Source organism: Podarcis filfolensis, assembly GCF_964270895.1.
Source record: "Podarcis filfolensis genome assembly, chromosome: 11".
Lineage (NCBI taxonomy): Eukaryota > Metazoa > Chordata > Lepidosauria > Squamata > Lacertidae > Podarcis > Podarcis filfolensis.
Window position 1 is genome coordinate 25,300,058 of NC_139613.1, and position 22,184 is coordinate 25,322,241.

Sequence of the window (22,184 nt, forward strand, 5' to 3'; positions counted from 1 at the left end):
AAGCCCAACTCAGCCACAAAGCTTACCAAGAGACCTTGGGCCAGTCACTGTCTCTGAACCTAACCTACTGAGAGGGGAAGAATTATGTGAGATCCTTGGTGAAAAGGTAGGGAATTAATGGGAGGAGGAGGAGGCTTCAAAAACCACCTAATTTTCTACTGGGGGGCTGCATTCTAGGCCCAATTCAACGTACTTGCATTAGTGTTTAAAGCCCTAAACAACAAAGACCCCAAATATCTGAAAGACCACTTCCTTCCCCATAGACTGTCTTGGGTGCTAAGATCAGCGGAGGGGCACTCTTGATGACCCCACCCCCAAGGACCCACTTTATGTTTTGTGATTGCATTTTGTTGTTGTTGTTGTTGACATCCATCTGTCTTGAGAGATAAGGGGTGAAGTGAAACTGCTGCATTAGCAGCACCAAAGTAACCTCCCCAAGGTTCAAGCCTGAGTGGTGTGCATGAATGCCCTGGGCTGTCCAGACAACAAGACACACACACCCCTTTGCTTTGCAGATGTGGTCCAAAGGAAAGCAGAGCAATACATTGGCACAAATTATTGGCTGCAGGAGTTGCCATTAAAGGTAAAGGGACCCCTGACCGTTAGGTCCAGTCGTGGCCGACTCTGGGGTTGCGGCGCTCATCTCGCTTTATTGGCCATGGGAGCTGGAGTACAGCTTCCGGGTCATGTGGCCAGCATGACTAAGCCACTTCTGGTGAACCAGAGCAGCGCACAGAAGCGCCATTTACCTTCCCGCCGGAGCGGTACCTATTTATCTACTTGCACTTTGACATGCTTTCGAACTGCTAGGTTGGCAGGAGCAGGGACCGAGCAAGGGGAGCTCACCCCGTCGCGGGGATTTGAACTGCTGACCTGATTGGCAAGTCTTAGGCTCTGTGGTTTAACCCACAGCGCCACCCACGTCCCAACTGAGTTGCCATTAGGAAGCATCTAATGTTTCTCTCTTTTTTTGTAACTTTTAAAAACTGTTTTTAATGATTTATTTTAAATTGTTGTAACCCATTTTGGGCTCTGAGTGTGAAAGAAGGGTAATAATTTAAAATAATAAGAATAATACCAACATATGTCAACACTGTAAGGAGATCAAAGCTTCCCGGTTTACCACACCATAGTTCTTGTCACACATGACTTCGGCTACAGTGCATTGCCATAGGACAGGAAGGCAGTCACGCTGGAAACCAAGTGTGACCAAAGGACAAACTGGTGTACAAACATATAAAAATATGCTTGCTGTCTCATAAAAACATATTCATGTGAGAACATGGACTGGAATTAATGGAACTTAAAGAGTCAACAGAGCTATATTTGGCACTAATTAATTCTAGAAAAGAAAGGGGTTTAGTTTTCTGACATAATAGTCTATTGCATTACAGTGTTCATTAAATGAGGAAATGAAAATAATAGAGCTTTAAATACCTTTTATTATCTCACCCTGCGTACAATAATAATGCTACGGGAATCTCAGCTTTTTAGATAATCTAGCTACCTTTAAAGAATGTTTGTTTGACTCACAGCTCACATGTAAATAGGAAAGGGGGAAAATGTTTATCCCTCCTATTTTCAGTCTACAAAACTATTTGGCCCAGGCAAGCTGAGCCAATATGACAAGTTTTTTTTAAAATATATTGGTATTTTTATATTCCTCTGCCCCACACAGAAAAGCTCCCAAAGTTTACATCTAATGCCAACACTGTGTTCAGCATAGCTCATAATGCACAAAGTTTGTATGTTTCACGCTCACCTCACACTGAGGCCTTGTCCACACCAGTTTACTGAGTGTTTACAGCTGTTTTCATTCCCATTTCATTTGTGTACTTCACATTGTACTCCCCGCAAACAACACCAGCCTTGATGTTTCCCCCCTGAAAATTATGGTTTACCTGATATGGGAATAATCCAGTAAATTGGGGGAAATTGGGTTCCAAATCTTCCTAATGTTTAGTTAGAATTTCCTGTGTTGTAATTTGAGTCCATTGTGTCAGGTCCTCCCATGTGCAGCAGCATAAAACAAGCTTGTTCTCGGTCTTCCATGTGACAAGCCCTTAGATATTTGAACATGGCTATCTTATCACCTCTCAGCAGGGCTAGCCAACCCATGAGGCAAGGTGAGGCGACTGCTTCAGGCAGCAGGATCCACGGGGGCAAAGGATCTGACCTCCAAGGAATGCATTGCCCGCAGTATCAGCAATGGCTGTGGGGAACACCTTGGAGGCTAGATCCGCTGCCTCAGCATCAGCCCCTAAAATGCTGCCTCTACTGTGGCCTCTTGGTGAATAGGATGTGCTGCTGGTCTCTCCCCCTCCACCCACACCCCATAGGAGGAAATGGTGGGGGCTGCCCTCGGGGGTTTCCTGGGGTCTGCACCTGACCAGCATGATTCAGAGTGGGCCCCTTTCCACCCCCCATGACAGCCTTTAATTCCCCCTTCAACCATCGGGTAAGATTGATCTGATTCCCCTCCCTTGTTCCTGATGTAGATCTTTACTCACACTCTTGATCCTACTGTAGATCTTCATGCATCCCTTCTTCCCTGCCTGAGGGCAGCACCATTTTGTCTTGGACCAGCCAAAATGTCTTGGACCAGCCCTGCCTCTCAGTCTCCTCTAGGCTAAACACACCCAACATACCAAGTCCTTGGTTTCCAGACCCTTGATCATCTTGGTTGCTCTCCACTGTACATTTTCCAGCTTGTTAATATCCTTCTTAAATTATGGCACCTAGAACTGGACACAGTATTCCAGGTGGGAATAGTATTCCAAAGCAGAATAGGGCAATGCTATCACTTCCCTTGATCTGAACACTATACTTCTGTTGAAGCAGCCTAGAATAGCATTAGGGTTTTTTTGCTGCTGCATCACACTGTTGACTCATGTTAAGCTTGTGGTCTACTAAGACTTTTAGATCCTTTTCACATGTACTTTTGGGAAGCCAGGTGCCCCCCATCTTATATTTGTGGAGCTGGTTATTCCTGCCTAAGTGTAGAACCTTACTACTGCTTTGTTATGTTACATGTTCTTGCTTTTAAATGCATGTCATTTATGATTATGTAAACTGCAGATGTGGCCTATAAATAAGAAAATAGAAATGATGATGATGACAATGAAGATGTAGGCATCCATAGAGGTTCTAAGCAATTCTACCAAGTTGCATTTTATTCAGCAACAGCCAGTCAGTTTATTATCACTATTGAATAGACTCAGTCCCCATTGGGTTGTTTTGAGGGTCCTTCCACTTTTCCCTCTCTAACTGATTTGATATGCTTCTGCAAACCTCAGGGTTTCCCCAAGCCTGATCATAATTCCCTCTTATGCATAGGTGTTGTCATTTTGGCTACAAAAATGGCACCCACACCAGGAGCAAAGGAAATGATTTGAAAACAAGTGCAGAACCCTGACAGGAACTCTCTACATACCTCTGACTGATTTTACGTATGTTGAGCTGTCCCATTGTGAATACAACTTGGGATAATACAGTATACCCGTTTTTAGACTATACAAGCAGTTTGAATATAGGCTGCTCAGAGCTGTTTTTATAATCAGGCTTACGGGGCTACCTGACTTCCAGTCATGCAGAATTTTGAAGGAAAGCTTTTTGCTGACCTTTCTACTTCTTTTTGTGTAAAGATTTTCAAATGAATTTGAAGCGCATAAAAATGGTTTTTCATTTCAGTGGCTTTAACCAGCATAGAGTAGCATAGTAATATTTTCATGAGCTGTACATTAGTTTAATTCAGAAACTGGTCTTTTCTCCAAATAGAGATTGACCAGTGTAGTCAGTTAACTGATCAATTAAAACATTAAAGAATGTTGAAATGGGTGACATCTGGAACATATTTAACCATGCTTAAATAAGGAGGTAATTTCACTGGGCAAACTAAACCACAGCAATTGTTTGTTTACTGGAAATAAGTGTGTGTGTGTGTGTGTGTGTGTGTGTCCAGAGAACTGCACACTTAAAAATATTCTTTATTGGTTTTGTAAATGAGAACATAGCAGGACCCCCTTTCCCCCAATTATACGTCTTTTAACACTGGCACTAGCAGTAAATATCTTTGCCCAGGTTATAGCCTGTGATTAAGGATCAATTAATGTTTTCAGACCAAATTAAAATGAAACGCTAGGCAAAATAAATGCAAGCTGACAGCAAAGGATACTAAAAAGAATTTGAGGAGCACATTGCTAAAATATTTAAGGCCATAAAATTAATAATCTTTAAATATGCTAATAACAGGAGACTGGTTAGATAGGCAGTTGGACCCTTGAATGGCAAGGGAGTTGAAGATGCACTAAAGGAGGATAATGAGATTGCAACGAATCCGAAGAGAATATGTAAAATAAAATGAAAACCAGAATCAAAACATTCTAACACAAATAATATCACTGCAGTTTCTCTTTACACCACTAAGGTACCATTTCCCCAACGATCTGACTTGGCATGAGATGGTTATCCGAATCTGATTTCTTAAAATCGTTGCTAGGAAGTGGAGAAAATGCATGGAAACTATTTGAAGCTGTCGCAAGTGTTCCTTCATGTTCTTTGAAATGTGGCAGGTCCTTCCTTCTACACCCGGCACAGCAATTATCGCTTCTTTTTCCTCTGTTTGTGTTTCAAAGGCTTGAAATTAAATAATGAGATATTAGTCACTGGCTTATTAAGACCTGTCTTGTACTCTTATGCTTAAAGTCTTTCCCTGTTTTAACAACACTTTCAGGGATACTTCAGCTGTGGTCTACAAACCAGTTCAGCCAAAGAATGCATATAAACCAGTTAGAACCACTGATGATGAACCCATGGTGACAAGTTATTTTTAGTTTAGTCAGAGAAACATGGGAAGCTGCTTTATACTGAGTCAGGTTATTGGTCCATCTTGGGTTCCAGCCCCATGTTGGGCAAAAGATTCCTGCATTGCAGGGGGTTGAGCCAGATGACCTTTAGGGTCCCTTCCAACTCTGCAATTCTATTATTCTAAGCTCAGTATTGTATACATTGACTGGCAACAGCTCTCCAAGCCCTACTTAGGCATGCTGCCGATTGAGCCTGGGACCTTCCAGTGAGCTTGTGCCATTTTTCATTTGCTACAGAAATGTTATATTTCATCATAGCACCCAGTACATGATTATGTCCTTAGTTGTTTTCATCAGTTTCTTTTGCTCCAGAGCAGTGATTCAGATTATCCTTTGAAGATACCCATATAGTAACTATGTTTTGCCCCATGGAGCAGCTTTGGTGAAGATCCCTTTCAGCTGGAAAAAGGAACATGGGGAAAGCATTAAAACACTTTCCCCCAGTGCCCTCCCCCAGACTGCTTTCTTAAAAAAATACTATTTGTTTATTTTTTTAATCAGCAGGATGTCTCACACTATATGTAGTTTGACCCTTAGGTTTAGGAGAAGTCTAGCAAATCTATTCAACAGTTGTTGTTGTTGTTGTTTTTGAGAGAGAGAAAGAAATGTATTGTATTAGTGCAAAAGGTTGGTTTTTAAAAAATGAAACATGAAGTTCTTGGTCCTTAAACTGCCCTTCCCTTATTTTCTTTATATATTATGTCACTTCCCCAATCCTTTCTGGATTGCAGGTTACAAATTAGTTTGACATCATTGCAGGCAGCATACTTGGGCCAATTCTCTAGCTTTTTATCAAATTAAAAAAAGTTTTTGAGAGATAAATCACAAGAGTATACATTCTTGCGTTAAGACTTTGGTAGTTTAAGTCAATGAGGATGGTTTAAAGCCAGCTTGTCCTCACAGTCCAAAATGCTTTTAAAGTGGATGAACTGGAAGAATGATGAGCAGCCCACACAACAGCAAGAGTAGCTTTTGCAGACAACCAGCACCCAGAAACAACTAAGTGAACAGCCAACAGCTAACTGTGTTTGTGCTCTTTGCTCACTTCTGGCTGTCTGAAGATGGCATATTGAATTATGTGGGTGATGCTACCAGGGCAGTTCACACAAGATATTACTTTCTTTGTGAATCTTCCATTACGTATCTATTCATTACCATGTGGAAATTTGGACACTGTGTAGCAAGAATTTGCAGCAATTTTTCCAGCTGTCAAGTTCACAAGTACAGTATTGCTGAGGCTGCACCCATTACAGCTTAGCTCACACTGTCATCCAGGATACATTACATTACATTACATTACATTACATTACATTACATTGATGACTGGCTCTTTGTAGTGCTGGGTTCAAAGGCTGGCTTACCTTTTTGTTCATTTATGAATCACTTCCCATGAAACACCCCAAAGCTATCAACAATAAAAACATCAGCAATAAGAAGATATATAAATACACTTTCTAGCCCAATGCAGATAAAGACTACTCAGCATCACTTGGAGAAATAGAAGTGTGAACTGAGCTTTTTATGGTTTTAATAAACTCAAATTAGATCAGCTCAAATCCCTTCCTGCCCCATATGATTGACTCAGTGGTGGAAGTTTTTTTGTAACTTATTTACTTTTTAAAGGAAACTATGCCTTCATTGAAAAAGAACTAAGTGTAAGAGAGAGGAAACACTGGCAATAGTCCCAGATGTATCAATGCTGCCTGCATGAGGATGTGATGCCAAATAACAAGAAGTCTAGATTTGAAATGTGCATTTCTAATTCACTGTGACACAGAACAATTAATAGTCCATACTTCATTAGTCATAGCAATTGCATTAATTCTGGTAACAACAAAGGTAGCAAAATTCCACTAAGACTAATTTCCTAGCACAATGTCAGTTATCCACCTTCTGGAGGCTCTGAACCTTAACCAGCCCTCTAAGAGGGAAACAAAGCTGGACTGGAAGTGGAAGGCTTCTCATTGTAGGTGTACAAATGTTGCAGCGTGTGTTCCATTTTTTACATAAGTCTCTGGGCAGCAAAAGCAGCAGGTGGCTACAGAGCTGAAGAGAACAGTAAGCTTGGCAAGGCAGCAGTGGGTGAGACGGCTGGACTGGGGAAGGAATACTTGGATGAGCCATCTACTATAAGTACCTAGGGAAGGTCCATCAGGCTGAGGGGACTCTGTAATCCCACAAAGATCCACCTATAACTAAGCAACCCAAGGGACATCAGAGCTAATGAAGAGTTGAGTCCCCCCACCAACATCAGTGGAAGCTACTTCATCAGGGCAAATGGGGCACTGCCTCCATCTGCCCTCAGCCAGCCCCCACCTGCCTGCCTTCTTTCTTACAACCAATCCAAGGGGGTGGCCCTATCTATCAGATTCCTCCTGCTTGGTCTCAGTAATGCCTTTTAGAACTTAGCATGGAGGTTGGGGGACAAAAAGCAGAATTAGTTGACTCTGCTTGTCATAAGTTCCAGCTCCACCCTCTATTGGTCTCCTTGCCTTTCATCTTACCAAGCTCACTGGGCACCAGCCATCACCGCCTGGCATCCTGACAGAGAGCAGGATTAGGAGGTTGGAAAGAAGGGGGTTTCCTTCCTGAGATGTCAGATGACCAGCTTTCAACCCTGCCTTTTGACTTAAAAGGAGAAACAACCTGACGTAAACTTCTTTTCTGTTAGCTAGGTGAAAAAGCAGTGGTAACCCAACATATTTCCAGTAGAGAAAATAATTAACACAACATATATGGAGGAATACACAATGGTTTATTTTAGGACAACATTCCTTTGGGCAAAATTACTTACTTATTTGTAACATGCCATTATCTATTTACCTATTAATGAAGAGAGTGTGGATTTTGTAATTAAACTCATTCAGTGACCAGAGAAGCATTGCTTGATTTCTCGTACAATCTTGACGGAGTCAAAGTGATTAATAACTACTGTGGAAAGTGTCAGCGCAGTTTCTGTATCAAATAACCTGGAGCAATTCTGAAACTTCATGTAGCCATCCTTTCCCTGAAAAATCACAGACTTTAAACTTGTTCCCAAGTATACATACTCTTTCAGATACAGGCATCTGAATACATATTTGAAATGTGCATTTGATTATATGCACAATGAGCATAATAAAGGATGATTATATGAAGATTTACTGGCAAACTAAGAATGATGAAGACTCAAATATATCCAATGTAAACATTCAGTTTGGCATTACTCATAGAGCAATGCTCTTCGAGTGCAGCTTCGAAATCTAAATATTCATATGTGATATTTACCAGGTTTGTTTAGTATATTTGTTAAATTTATCTCCAACATTTCCTTTAGCTTCAATTAGAATATGGTGTATATATGACACCATAAGGCAAATGTGGAGAGACCGTCATGAAAAGGGTACTTTGCAGCATCTGTGGTACACCTGACCCCTGGGTGGAAGCATTTTAATGTCTTTGAAAGGGCTGTGTGCATAGCCTCATCTTTTAAATCAAAGTGGGAAACTGAGCATCCTGCACCCAGTTGGGCACATGCTTCCCCAAACAGATGGGGATATAAATGGGGAAGTCTGCTTCCTTGAATAAAGTGCATGAGCTGGCTTTGGACAAAAATCTTTATTAGGTTATAGTTTTCAATTTTCTGTTGTTTTCATCTTAAATTATGTTCCACAATTATTGCTTTCAATTGTGTATTCAATATTAAAAATAAAATTCTACATAAATAAAAAGTAAGTTTATGAAACATTGAAATATTAATTTAGAACAAATGGTGTCCAAGTTGCACAGACTCTGTTTTCTGCTCCTTTCTGCAGTTGTGTCCATTCTCACAAGAATGTAGGAAGGCATCCCTGCCACCATAGAGACAGGGCTGCCTTCCCACCAACTCATTTGTACCTGTGAATGAAGGCAGGGGAGAGGGGTGTCACCCTGGCAAATAAGGCAGTGCTTCCTGCTTGGCACTACATGTGACTTGCCTTCCCACTCTCACCACCCCCTGCACAGTGTCACCTCCATCCCTCCACACCAGAGATGGGCAGATGTGGAGATACATCCAGAAGTGTCTTGTCAGATGAGGTAGAGCTGCAGGTCAGTTGCTGTTGCTTACTTGAAGAAACGGGGAAAGGGGCCGGGATGTCAGTGCAGTGCAAACACAATTGTGAAGCGAATCCAGTGGTTCTGCAAGTGTGTTTGCATTGTGCCAACCTCTCTGCTGCAACAGCAACTTACCTGCCAAAGCTTCCCATGGCTGTTATGGGTGGTGTTTCATTTCGATGGTATAATGCAAGGGTTCCCTAACTGTGGTCCATGGACCATTAGTGCTCCACGAGGTTCATCAGGTGGTCCACACATCTGAAAAAATACAATTAAAAATAATACAGCATCTGGCACAGTGCATTAAAGTTGCATTAAGTGGTCTGCCATTACCCTCAGAAATTTTTAAGTGGTCTGCAGGATGAAAAAAATGGGATCCACAGGCATGATGTATTCTTATTAATGTTTTCAAATGTCTTGTAATTTGCTTGGAGACTTTCAGGTAACAGGCAACTAACAAGTCTAATAAACAGAGTAGAGTATTTATTTATTTTGGTCAATAACCAGTTGAGTCTAATAAACATTAACAATTATTATTATAATAATGATAATCAGCTAGATTAGCAGGTGTGTACTTTCTTACGTTTTTATAAATGATGAAGACTATGATGTGATACAAAATGTAAGTGAAAATAGAAATGGTTGAAGAATGTGGAATGTTTAAACATCTACCAAGTTGTACACATACTATATTAGCTACAACTTGCATTTCACTATAAAGTCCTGGATACGAAGATACCTTATCCCAGGTCAGACTATTACTTAAACCACTCATGAAAGATTGTCATTGATGTCACCTTCACAATTTTCAGGTAAGAAGTTTTTGTAATTCCTATCATAAATGTCTTCCATTGCCTCGCTTGTCCACCAGTTGTTATTTCCTTCCAACGTGGTACGGTCATAAGAAATAGTTTTGTCAAATGGAATAAGCATCACTATAGTTCAAAATAGCATATTAAAAGAAGTGCTTACATTAGCTAAGTATTCCTTAACAGCAAGTTGATAGATCTGATTTTGCTTTAAATACCATCCTTTAATTTTTACAGAGTCTTTTAAAATGCCCTGGTTCTGCATTTGGATCAAATCCAAATTCTATTCCTGCTACTTGAGGAAACCTAAATGTTAATAAAAACAGTTTGTATTTTATATTATGATGAATAAACTCACACATTAATATTCTCCACATTTCAGCCCTCTTTCAAAATCAATACAATCTATTCCTCCATGTGCTAACATTTAACACACATTGATTAATAATGCTATGCAGATAACAGTTCCTGCTCCACCTCTGTGAGCTCCTTCTCTAGCCTTCCTCTAATTTCAGCTACCCCTAGTGCACTATCCAAGAAGCCTGCCTTGACCTATTAAATTTAGCAAGACACTCTAGTTTCCAAACATGAAATACAGCACAGAGCACAGATGTTTGGAATGTACACAGGCAGGAGCCGATTAAAGCAAGTGTGAGACTGAAAGAACTTTGCACACAGCTGCACTGGGTTTCAGAACAAATCTGCATTGGCTTCACTTAGAGCTGGCATGGGAGTTGTGCTCCAATTGCTAGCTGAGAGGCACAGCAAAGCCTTGTCTCACTCTCTTTTGCGTTAACGTGCAACTGGCTATTTGTCTTCCATAAAAAAGTGGTTTGCCACATACGGTAGGTGCAAAACATAATGTTTAGTGCAGCTTCTGGCATTCTCATCTCCACGAGGAGGTTTCTAACTCTAATTATTGTAGGCAAAGCATATGCTCTGCCACTGAGCTATGTCCCTCCTCCCCAAGTTGTTGATACTTTTGATTCAAGAGTTGGTTCATACGCAATCACATATACGGATGGACAAATCTGTCAAGATTCTAATTTTTCCATTCTTAAATTCAATTCTCCACATTTCTGTATCAGTATGCAAAACATTTTTAAATATTGCCGGTAATTTCTCCTAATGTATACATTTTATATGCCTAGTATATAAATTTGTGCAAAGTAATTTTCCTTAATATAATACATTTCAGTATGTTTTTCTCATGAATATATGCATTCTTATGCACAGTTTTCTGCAGTGTATGCACTTTTATACACCTTACAGTCGTACCTCAGCTCTCGAACGCTTTGGGAGTCAGAAGTTCCAGCTCCCAAACAATCAAAAACCGGAAATGAGTGTTCCAGTTTTTGAACTTTTTTTGGAAGCCAAACATCTGGCGTGGCTTCCACTATTGTTTCCGGCGCACCTGCACAATTGGAAACCAATTGGAAGCCGTGCCTTGGTTTCCGAACATTTCAGAAGTCAAACAGACTTCTGGAACGGATTCCGTTCGACTTCCGAGGTACGACTGTACTTGATTGGGGAACTACATCACAAAATTCTCAGAAGCTCACATTTCAAAAGATGAGTGTATTTCAATTGTTTCAGAAAGTAAACTTGGTAGGTTCACCTTTAAATGCAAATGGAATCCAGTTTCTCCCCCATTCCTATATTAGATGCCAAGATTCTGTGAAAGTGAAACTAAATGCTGGCAAAGTCCTTCTCCTGGCAACAAAGGAGGAGGGGAGGGGAAGCATGCAAATCCAGGCCTTCACTTCAGCTCATTCCGGCTAATGTGAATAGCACTAAACCATAGTTTAGTGTGACATAAATTCAGACAGTAAGAATAGTATAATTTGCATGCAATATGGAAATTGATAAATGCTGACTGTTACAACATTAAAAATCCATTTTCAGAGGAGTTCAGGAGTCGGAGGAAGAGGCACTTAAAAAAATATATACTTCATACCTTCCCTCAAGAGCTGGGTATCTGTAAACTCCATTTTCAAGAGCTTCCAGCAGTTGTTTGCCTGTCATTCTGATGACGAGAAGGGCATCAATAAAGGGAAGAATATTCAAAAGGTCATGCATTGTAAAGTCTCCTGCTGGGTGTATTCGATTTGAGTGAAGTGTTCCTATAAAAATCAAAATGAAATCACCAACCAAAATTGCAACACTGTTTGTGAAACTGAACAGATAAACAATTAATGTTGTTTTATTTAAACAGTAGTGATGCTGGTTCAGTATTTCAGTGGGGAAATGTTTAAGTCAGGGCACAGGAGGCTACATGGGGGTGGGATTGGTGAAAATAAAGTATCATGCCTTGAATAAACAGTAATGCTTTTCACTAGTGTAAAGCCACCACTGGATACCTTTGCCTTTCTAACTTTATTACTAGATTTTGAAAATTTGAGATAGCAGGCTATTTGCCATAGTCTTGGAGTCTGGCTTCCAGCTTCCTTTTTTTTAAAGCAAGAGATGTATTTGGGAAAGGTTACTTTGTTAATAATTCAATTATTAGGTTTAGTTACTAATGATGCTGTTTTGTGGAGTTTATTGTAGTATTGCATTGGAATTTTATCTGACTTATGTTTATTTTCCCATTAAATATGCTGCTTTAAATGTGTCTTTTATATGAGATCTTCATCTGTAGTGTTTTGTTTTGATCTTTTGTAATTTTTATTACATGCTGTAACTTAGATTGTATGCATGCTTTGAGGGTTTCTTTTAAAAAAATATAAAGCAGTATAGAAATTATATGAATCAATTGATGAAAAAATTAAAAGGCCACCTGAATTAAGCAATGCTACATCTTGCATGAATAGCTTCCAGCACTGCATTAGCATTGCATTGCATTTCCCAAATTCCTCTCCATTCTTCTAACAGTTTTGACATAACCACCTAAATGAACATCATTTGGGCAGAGAACTTCCTTTAAAAGATTCTACAAGAAGAAAAAGGTTGAAGCAGTTCATTCGAAGCAAAATCTGCAGCAAATTCCAAAGCACCATATGTAATATTAGTCTGGGAACATATAGGAGAATTCAGGCAGCCTTCCCTTCTCCCTCCATGCGCAAGGGTGATGAAAAGGGCACATTCCTTGATTTGGCCCCCTTCCTTGTGTCACTGTTGCCATTCCACAGCCAGTCATATCTGCACTGAACATTTAAAGTGCAAGGCTTTCCCTCAAAATTTCTGAGAATAGCAGCTTACCCATCAGACAACTGCAACTCTCAGCACCCTTAAACTACAGTTCCGAGGATTCTTTGGGGAGCAGTCATGCACTTTCAATGTATGGTGTGGATGTGATACATGTGTTGGAGAATACTAGGGAGTTCATGTAGGCTCCCTCTGTGGCTTGGAACAATGGGAGTTCAGGGTTCCAAATCTAGTGGGAGCCTACATATGTAGAAGAGGCTTCCCACTCATCCCTCCAACTTATGGCCACAGTGATATGAGGGAGGGGATGCCCTCTTCCCCTTCAATCACAGGGAGATGCTTAGGGCACAATCCAGGATGTGGAACAAAAAAATATTTTTCAGTGCTATAAGTTAGATAGGATCACTGTATACAGTAGGGCTTGCATCTAATTATCTGAACTAATTAGTGAGATGTTGCTTTGTTGATTAAATATGCATATGATAAACATTAGTTATGAGGGGAAAGAATTTTTTTGTTTGTAAATGATATCTGCATGTGTTGGACCAGGGACACTATTCAAAGAAACATGCTTTATGAGAGAAAGAGAGGAGCCTCCTCAAAGATTGTGCCTATTACCCAGTTTTTATGCATGCATATATTAAAAGTGGTAGTTCTGATATGCTGCAGACTTCATTGCTGAAGTAAGGAGCAAACCCACACTGATAATCTTGCTTAAACCAAGATTGACAATATCGTCCATCCTTAGCCTTATCCATGTGATATCTGAATGAGGCCTAGGGATGACATAGCTTTCCAAAATGAAAAGTAGTACAGGACTTACCAAACACTGCAAAGTGTGCTCCAAATGCATTTAAAATTGGAACCATGTTTTCCTTTTGTTATTGCACTTAAGGCTGATGGATTTAAACAGTCCCCACTAAATATTAGAAGTGGATTCAGTAAACTGAACTTTTTGATAGCTGTAGCAAACCTGTCAAAATTGTAAATATGTTCTTAGTTTTCATCTGGTGCTATTAAAATACAATATATGAACAAAATGTTTTCATAAGGTAAATCAGGTCATCAACCTATTAATTCCTTTGCCTTTCTGGGGAATGTGTTTGAATGTTCCTTACACTTCCCCAGCATCCTGTTTTCACAGTTGCCAATTTTCAATATTATACTTTCAGTATTATATTGTTTTTATTAAAATTGATAGAAATAGATATGGACAAAAATTGATTATTTTTCAGTACAGTGGGGAACTGTTCCAGAGTGGGAACTTCCAATATATCATCAGAGATCATAAACAGAATGAATGTCATCATAAATTATTCCTAAGTATGCAAAGCTGATCCAATATTTATGAAAAGAACCATCTTGATTCATCATTGTGTCTTGATTCCCAGAACTGTATAAAGTCCATTTATAAAAGTCCAGTATGTTGATGACTCCATAATATATGAACCAGGAGAGGCTGTGCAGGCCCTGGACCAGTGCCTGGATGCAGTGGTGGGCTGGATGATGGGAAATAAATTGAGCTTGAATCCCAACAAGACAGTGGTTCTGTGGGTTAGTGGTTCCTGTATCTGAGAAACTGGCCAATAGCCTGCCCTGAAGGAAGAGGTATGGAGCCTAGTAGGTGCTGCTGTATCCACTGGAGGCCCAGGTGGTCTTGGGGGCTAGGAATGCCTTTTTACCCGGTTGGGCTGGTGTGACAGTGGCAGCCATTCCTTGATCAGGATAGCTTAAGTACATTAGTCCTAGTATTGGTAACTTGAAAACTGGATTACTGCAATGCACACTTCCTGCTGATTAATATTACACAGGCACCCTTGCAACATTGCAACATTAGTATTTCAGCAGGACTATGCAGACACATAATTTAGTTATATATACTTGTTTACAATTTTATCTGTGTATTGTTGTATTTTGTACTATTGTATGTGCACTGCTCAGTTTTATTGTTATTAAGCAATTTATAATTTTATATATACACACACAAAAATATTTTACAGTGTCTGACATGACTCACTTCTATTCTTTTTTTTCAATCACACCTACAAAAAAATTGTTTAAGTTTTAGTTCTGAGACAGTTCTCAGATGAATAAGATTAAACAAATTAATCCAGACTTGTTAGTAGTGATGGTACTTATGGCTCTCTGGAATGCTAAGGAAGTGAATTTGCAAATGATTAAAAGATGTTCCCTCCAATGGTTGAGAAACTGCACAGCTAGTCATGGCCTCAGATTCAGCTTTGCTTCTGACTACTCAGTTGGCAGCAAGGTTCCTTTTACAAGCTGTTTATTTATTTTCTTACATATATATTTTATCTTCCTTCCTTCATGAAACCCAAGGCAGCATACCCAGTCTTCACCTGGATGCAAGGTGGTAGCGATCCATGTTCCTTCAGACCACACCCTGGGGCCATTATAACTGATTAAATAAATATCGTTTTTTCTTATGACAGGAGCACTCATATTTTATTCACTATTCTCAATAGTTGACTAGTACAATGCACTTTACATGGGTATATGACTAAAGTGCCATTCGGCGTTCTAGATCATGGCTGTTGCATCTTACAAAGTGGACTACTGTACATTATAGCTAACTCACTGAATGATTTTCAGCTGCCTGCCATTTTATGCTGATTACTTATGGTAATTTTATGGAAGGAAGTGTGTACTTGGAGGATGTTTAGTGTGACCACTTTTAATTATTATTGTTGGTACATTTTAAAATTTACTTGCTTACTATGTAAAGCTACTTGAGAACTTTGGGTATGAAACAATGCATAAATAAAGTTAGTGGTGATGCTTAGAGATATATTTCTTTCCTATGTACTTAGTAGTGTACTTTGTAGTGTATTTGAATAACATTCCAATTTAGTATACTCCTTTTTCTTTGCTACTTGAGTCTATAGCCCACAACTCATGTGGGTGATAGCTGGGCAACACAGATGGAGAAGTACTTTAGCTACAGTAGATGTATCACTTAATTGAGTCCAATAATATTTGCTAGCAAGCTGTTACATTCTTGTGTAATTTATTCATCACAGCAGGAGGAAATTTACTCGAATTCTGCCCACTGCCCTCTTAACTTTAAGACACATTTGTAGGCGTCAATCCAGCAGTTATACAAACTTAAAGCTCACTGAGCACAATGAATTTACATGTTCATCATTGTGCACTAGATTATATTACTAGAATCCTGCTAAATTTTATAAGCTTATAGAACTATAGGTATTTACGAACAAAGTTTATTTCCCTTGGAACAGATTATTTTCCAATTGTTTAAAATGTATCCATTCATGTTTTAATATAATGTTTGAATTTATTTATTTTGTTTATTTAACAAAATGTATATACCACTTAATTGTTAAAAAAAACCCTGCTAAGTTTACAAAAATACAAAACATAAATGAGTACTTAAAAACATTGAATCACTATTAAATAAATTGTTGATTAAAATCAACAAAAGCTAAAAAGAAATAAAACACATGCATCTTCTGCATGTCTGGATAGGTTTGCCTTAAAAAGATGTTTCAAGTGGGTGCTGAAGAGTACAGCAGAGGCAGCTACCTGATCAATAGGCAGGAAGTTCTAAAGTGTAGGTGCTGCTACACTAAAAGATTGATTTATTACACGTGCAGAACAGTGCCAGTTCCACAGATCGAACATAGGGTAACACAATCCCACAAGTAAACACCTTGAACTTGGCCTGGTAGCAACTGGGCAACCAGTGCAAATCTCTGAACAGAGTGTCATTTTGCACTAACTGTAGCTTTCTGATCAAGTGCAAGGGAAGCCTCAACAGTGGCATAGCAAGATCAGGTGGTACCCGGTGTGGAAAATTTCTTATCACCCAGCCACACGTTGAAATTTAGTTATTTATTTTTTGCCTGCAAAAAATGGGGAGCCTGAGTTGTTGAGCTTTTTTGCAGAGATTGCAAGGCTTGCAACGAGGAGTCTGCCTGCCACCCTACAGCTGAGGGAGAGCTGGCGGGCACCAAAGCCTCAGCATCTCTCACAGACGTTGAGTGCTGCACACCCAGGGCAGACCACACCCACATTACTCTGCCCCTGAGCCTCAAATACAGTGCATTGCAGTAATCTGATATTGAAGTTGGTAGTGTCTGAACTACTGTGGCCAAGCTCTCCCAGTCTAGGAATGGCCATAGCTGTCACACCAGTTGCAGAGGGTAAAAGGTGCTTCCAGCTGCTGAGGTTACCTGGGCCAACAATGCAAGAGTTGGATCCAGAAGAGCCCCCAGACTATGTACCTGTATCTTTCAGTGAAGTACAACCCCATCCATGACAGGCAGTTGACTGTTTTCTTGGACATGGAAGCCACACACGCACTGCAGATTTTTTGAACTCCACATGAGCTGTCCACAGGAATTTGTTGATTGGGTGGTCAACAAATATTCCACAGAAATAAGGAATAGTTTTAGATTTACTTATTTTCTCTCATAAGGTTGATCTCTAATACTTTTTGAACATATTTAAATATCATAGAAGTTTTAGCTCAGTTGGTTACAGCATGGTACTGATCCCTTCCAACTCTACAATTCTATGATTACACCCCATATAATAATAAAATAAAATAATTATAGGATTCTAAAACACAAAATTATGTCTTAAAAAGGTTTACTTCTTGTCAGGTATATACAGAGGCAAGTAACAAGGCAAATACAGTACTCTTGGTAAATGGAAACAGATAACAAAACATTATAAATTATAAATTGTGCAGAGCAGATCTCAGTGAACCGGATGCTCCTGCAAGTGAAAAGAGGTGGGGTGATTTTAGCTGATTTCTCCTTCTCCATGCAGTCCCTTGTGCCCCTGCTCTCAATTTGCTCTAAGGGGTTGGGCAATCCTCCAAAACAGCATGGGAAGTAGTGCTGGGGGAATTAAGGGAACAGGAGGAATCAATGAAAATTGCCTCCCCACCTTCCATTCCCAGAACTGCAGGTCTGGTTCCAAACCTATGGCATTGCAAATACACACACACACATATTATAAAGGCAATTTTAATACACATAGTTCCCATTTTACCCAATAGCTGTCATCTGTGGTTACTTGCAATGTTCTATTAGTTTTGGTCTGACTTTTGTTGGTTCAGGCTCATTTGCATATGAGCAATACATGCTGTCCTAAAACAGTAGCAGTACATAAAAAGTCTGACATGAATATGCACATAACACAGGGCTAAAAGATTAGGGAGAACGCTGGGTGGAACAAGGAATTTCCAAATAACTTACTCCTAGACAACATCTACTGGTGCTGTGAGTTATAGTAGCTTAGTGCTCTTTGGAAGCCAGGGTAAGTGGGCCTCTTGGGGCCTATCATTCTCGCTCCCTCTGCATAGTTGGAGGGTATTCATATAGCTCAAATCAAGCATGCTGTTCCTTGCTCTCAAAGTTTATGTTTGTCTCTTTCCTTGCCATAAAGCGGGGACAGGGGGGGGAAAGCCCGTTCACAGTAAGAGGCTTGGAATGGAGGCAATGCTGCATTTTCCATAGACAATATGACAAGCAAATAGAAGAATCCAAACTTTAGTTCAGGGGTAGTCAGTGTAGGCCATCCCAGGCCTGACTGTGCGTCGGCCTCATCCCTCACCCCCTTCCCCAAATCCTAGATACGCTGGGGTTGGTTGTGAATACTTAGAGGCGAACAAAAGGCATTCTACTCATGCTCAAAGCATCTGTTCTTCCTTCCCATATCATCATGCTGGGTCCTGACACTGAAATAATGTGCTGAGGCTAAGCTATAGTGAGCCCCAGCTAAAATTAAGCTCTGGCACCAACCAATACTTATTTTCACTCACATCTCCATGGTTGGTTGGTTATGCCAAGACTGACAGGCTCCCACTTATTACATTTTGAGACAGCATTTGAAGTTGTTGTTTTTTAATACCAGAAGGCATTTTATGACTAAGGGTGCAAGCCTATGCATGTCTGCTTACAAGTAAGTCCAACTGATTTGAATGGGGCGGCCCCCCAGGTAAGTATGTATAGCAAGTGGCTAATGTTTTTTGACTTGAGAGCCACATTCACCCTTGGCTAGTGCTCTGGGGGTGGTTACTCATATGCAAGCACATACAGTGGCACACAACCCCTTCTTGTTTCATCTGTGGAGATCAACTGAGGAGAGTTGCTATTCAGTGTTGTTGTTTTTTAAGCAGTTTTTCCAACTCTACAGTAAAAATAAATAAATAAATAAATAAAAGCAGAACAAACACAAAGTGTGCTTTACACCTTGCTTGTACCCTGTATCAGTGACTGTTTCTCTCATACTCAACCCATTTATGAATCCATGTTAGTACAGTAACTAACTAGTGCAAATACAGGAGTACTTTGTGTTTACAAGGTCACGGCAAAGCATTACCTGCCCAAAGATTAAGGTGAAGAAGAAGCCATTGGAGCCAAAAAAAGGGGGGAGGTTACTGTGGTTTGGACATTTTAAGTATTCTACCCTCATATAATTTGTGTACATGTTCACCCTGACATTGGCTGTCATTTAACTACTTAATGAACACATAACTCCTAAAATGTTTCATTTCAAACTGTGTATTATCAGTTTTATGCGCAAATATTTTACTCCTCTGTATTTTGTGTCTAACAGCACAGAAAAAACACCCTCCCTACCCATCAAACTATCATTCTGATTACTGAGGAGGAAGCAGTTTCTGTCCCTATGTTTTATACTAGGTGGAATTGTTTAAACCTCTCCACTCACACCAACTCCATGTCTACATTACATTTTCTTTTTCACCACCACCACCAGCAAATTTGAAAGGGGTCTGAGGGGAGGCAGAAAGCCTTGCTTGTCACGTCAGACCCCTGGGCTAGGGATTAGTCACCTGTGACACACAGGATTGCCTCCTGAGTCTGCTGTTTTTATTGCGCGTGTGGTGGTGTTTTTCATTTGCAGTGTCATTTTTACATTGTATGTTATTGTTGTTAATTTGTTTGTTTTTTTAAAGTAAGCCCCTTTTAAAACTTCATCTGAAAAAAGCATGGCATGTAACACAATAAACAAGTAAGTTTCCTGGATGAAAACGGCGCCAAAGATACAGCAAAAGGAATGCCTTCCAGGAATCCGAGGGAAGGGAGAAGCAGATGCCCTAATCTTTCTCATACAGAATTCCCCCCCCCCATTTCCTCAACCCCCATTTCCCAAGTTGAAAGGACCTATCTATTTATACTTAGAAGCAACTCCTACATGTTCCTCTTTCTTAGACTCCACCTCATAAACATCACTGAAGTGAAGAATAGCCAGGTCAATCTGGCTCTCGTCTGGTGACTCTGGACTAAGACTGGTGTTATCAGTTTTACTAGCCCTGTCTCTGGTGTCTGAAGGAAAAGAAGAGCAGCCTTGCTCCTCAGAAGGCAGATTTTCCATTATTCTTTGTGAGCTTGGACAAAATGGCTCCTGGTTATCAGGAGTGAGACAGGAAAGACATTTGGAGTCATATGATCTGAGCATAGCTGTCGACTTTTCGCCTTTCTTGCGAGGAATCCTATTTGGAATAAGGGAATTTCCCTTTTAAAAAGGGAAACGTTGACAGCTATGGATCTGAGGGAGATGAGGGGGTGGTGGCAGAAGAAATTAACTCTGGGGGAATTTGATGCTTCCTGAGAAAGGAAACGTGTGTTTATTTTCTGAAGGAACGTGCAAGTCAATTCTCAACACGCCTTCCTATCCTATCAGATAAATTCTTCATAAATAACTTCCCACTGGAAAAGGGCCTTGCTTATATTCCTCCAGGCAAATCATGTTTCTGATATTTCCCCAATGATAAGCCGCACACAGGGCCCTAAATATAACAGCTCAGTGCAACATTATTATTTCAGAAACCATGGCAACAAGAAACCACAGACCATCACAACTTCATCATGGCTGCAGCCACAAGGAAAGAGCAGGCCACACCTCTATCCCACAACATGATTTTTTATCTCTTCAGAATGGGAGCATGGTAGTGTGTCTCATTTTGAAAAGTGATCTCAAATCCAAGTATTCCACTCACTGAGATTTCAGAGACAGCTTTTCCTCACAGGACATGCCACCACTGAGGATGGCAGCTCTATATTCACAAGAAAGGCGACTGTTCTGCAGTTTGGGGAAATAAATAGCTCCCTGCCCATTTGGATCCAGAAAACATTAAAATTTAAAAAAAATATTTTTGTACTTCAAGAACTGCTTTCACAGAACTGCTGCTGTTTGTTGCATGTGTTCATAAATTTAAATATATTGAAATTAAATATGTCCATAGCCAAGCATCAGAATATCTTTATGTATCAATTGGCTGAAACGTGGGGGTGGGGTGGGGTCACCCAGGGAACATGGCAGCTTAGGCCTGCATCTCACTTCCATAGTTCCAACCAGAACACCACTAAACTAACTAGTTCAGCAGCTGCTGAAAAGAAGCACCCACACGGGGCATGTCACAGCACATTTTTGCAAAAAAGAATGGACCATGGATACATATTTTTGGACTAAAGAAACAATTCCAGTATCTGAAATAGGACAACAAAGAGGAGTCTTCCCTGTCACCTAAAGTCTGGAAGTCTGAGTTTTCAAGAGTAGGATTGAAATGACAGTTCTGTTAGCAAAAACTGAAACATCGTCTTACAGTGGAGTGGACCTTTCCAAGCTAAGCTTTTGGAGCAAAGGAATGTGGACACAACCTCTGAAATAGATGGGATTGCTAATGAAACCAGGATTCTAGGACTGTAAACAGAAATTAAAGTAACATCTCTGGCTAAGAAAAACCAAGGGCCTCAGTTTAAAATGGAAGACACAGAAAACTGCTATCACAATTTGATAGCATAGTGACTGGCACTTCAATAACTGATTTCTGTCCTTCCTAGTGTGGGATTGTGCCTCATATTTGAACCAGGGATTTACAGCATTTAAAATAAAGTGTTTCACCATTTCAGATTCTGGAAAAGTCTAAGTACATCCATGATCTGTGTTGATTGCATTGTTATATAAATATATATTGCAGCTTGAAATACTCTGAACACATGAAAGTTAGTGAGGGGTTTGTTCATGCTTGCATCAAAGTAATTTGTTTTTCCACATGAATTCGTGCAGCAATTAGCTTAGCCTTTGGGGGAGAAAATATGAAAGAAAACTGGCAAGAGGTAAAAATAAAGACTTTCAAAAATAATTTTCACAGCTTCAAGTCAACCATAGAAAGGTAATAGGGCACAATAAAATATATAGGTAGAATTTACACCGTGTTCTCTGGAAATATTTGAAAGGAATCAAAGTTCAAGTTATACAGGAACAATATCAA

At 39.9% G+C, this 22,184-nt stretch overlaps 2 long non-coding RNA genes across 5 annotated transcripts; one reads left to right on the top strand and one right to left on the bottom strand.

Moving 5' to 3' along the window:
* Positions 1 to 2,275: 2,275 nt before the first annotated feature.
* Positions 2,276 to 22,184, bottom strand: LOC310744698. Of its 4 annotated transcripts, XR_014539666.1 has the most exons (7): positions 17,936 to 18,836; positions 13,719 to 13,868; positions 12,528 to 12,680; positions 11,706 to 11,871; positions 7,370 to 9,197; positions 6,227 to 6,270; positions 2,276 to 4,635 (listed from the first exon to the last, which is right to left on the bottom strand). It is a non-coding gene; the product is annotated as an uncharacterized lncRNA (long non-coding RNA). The 4 variants fall into 4 exon arrangements; XR_014539668.1 differs by having other exon boundaries at positions 3,859 to 8,741; positions 9,075 to 9,197; XR_014539667.1 differs by lacking the exon at positions 17,936 to 18,836 and adding an exon at positions 20,764 to 22,184 and having other exon boundaries at positions 3,859 to 9,197.
* Positions 16,277 to 20,408, top strand: LOC310744712. The gene is made up of 2 exons (XR_014539691.1): positions 16,277 to 17,778; positions 20,095 to 20,408. It is a non-coding gene; the product is annotated as an uncharacterized lncRNA (long non-coding RNA).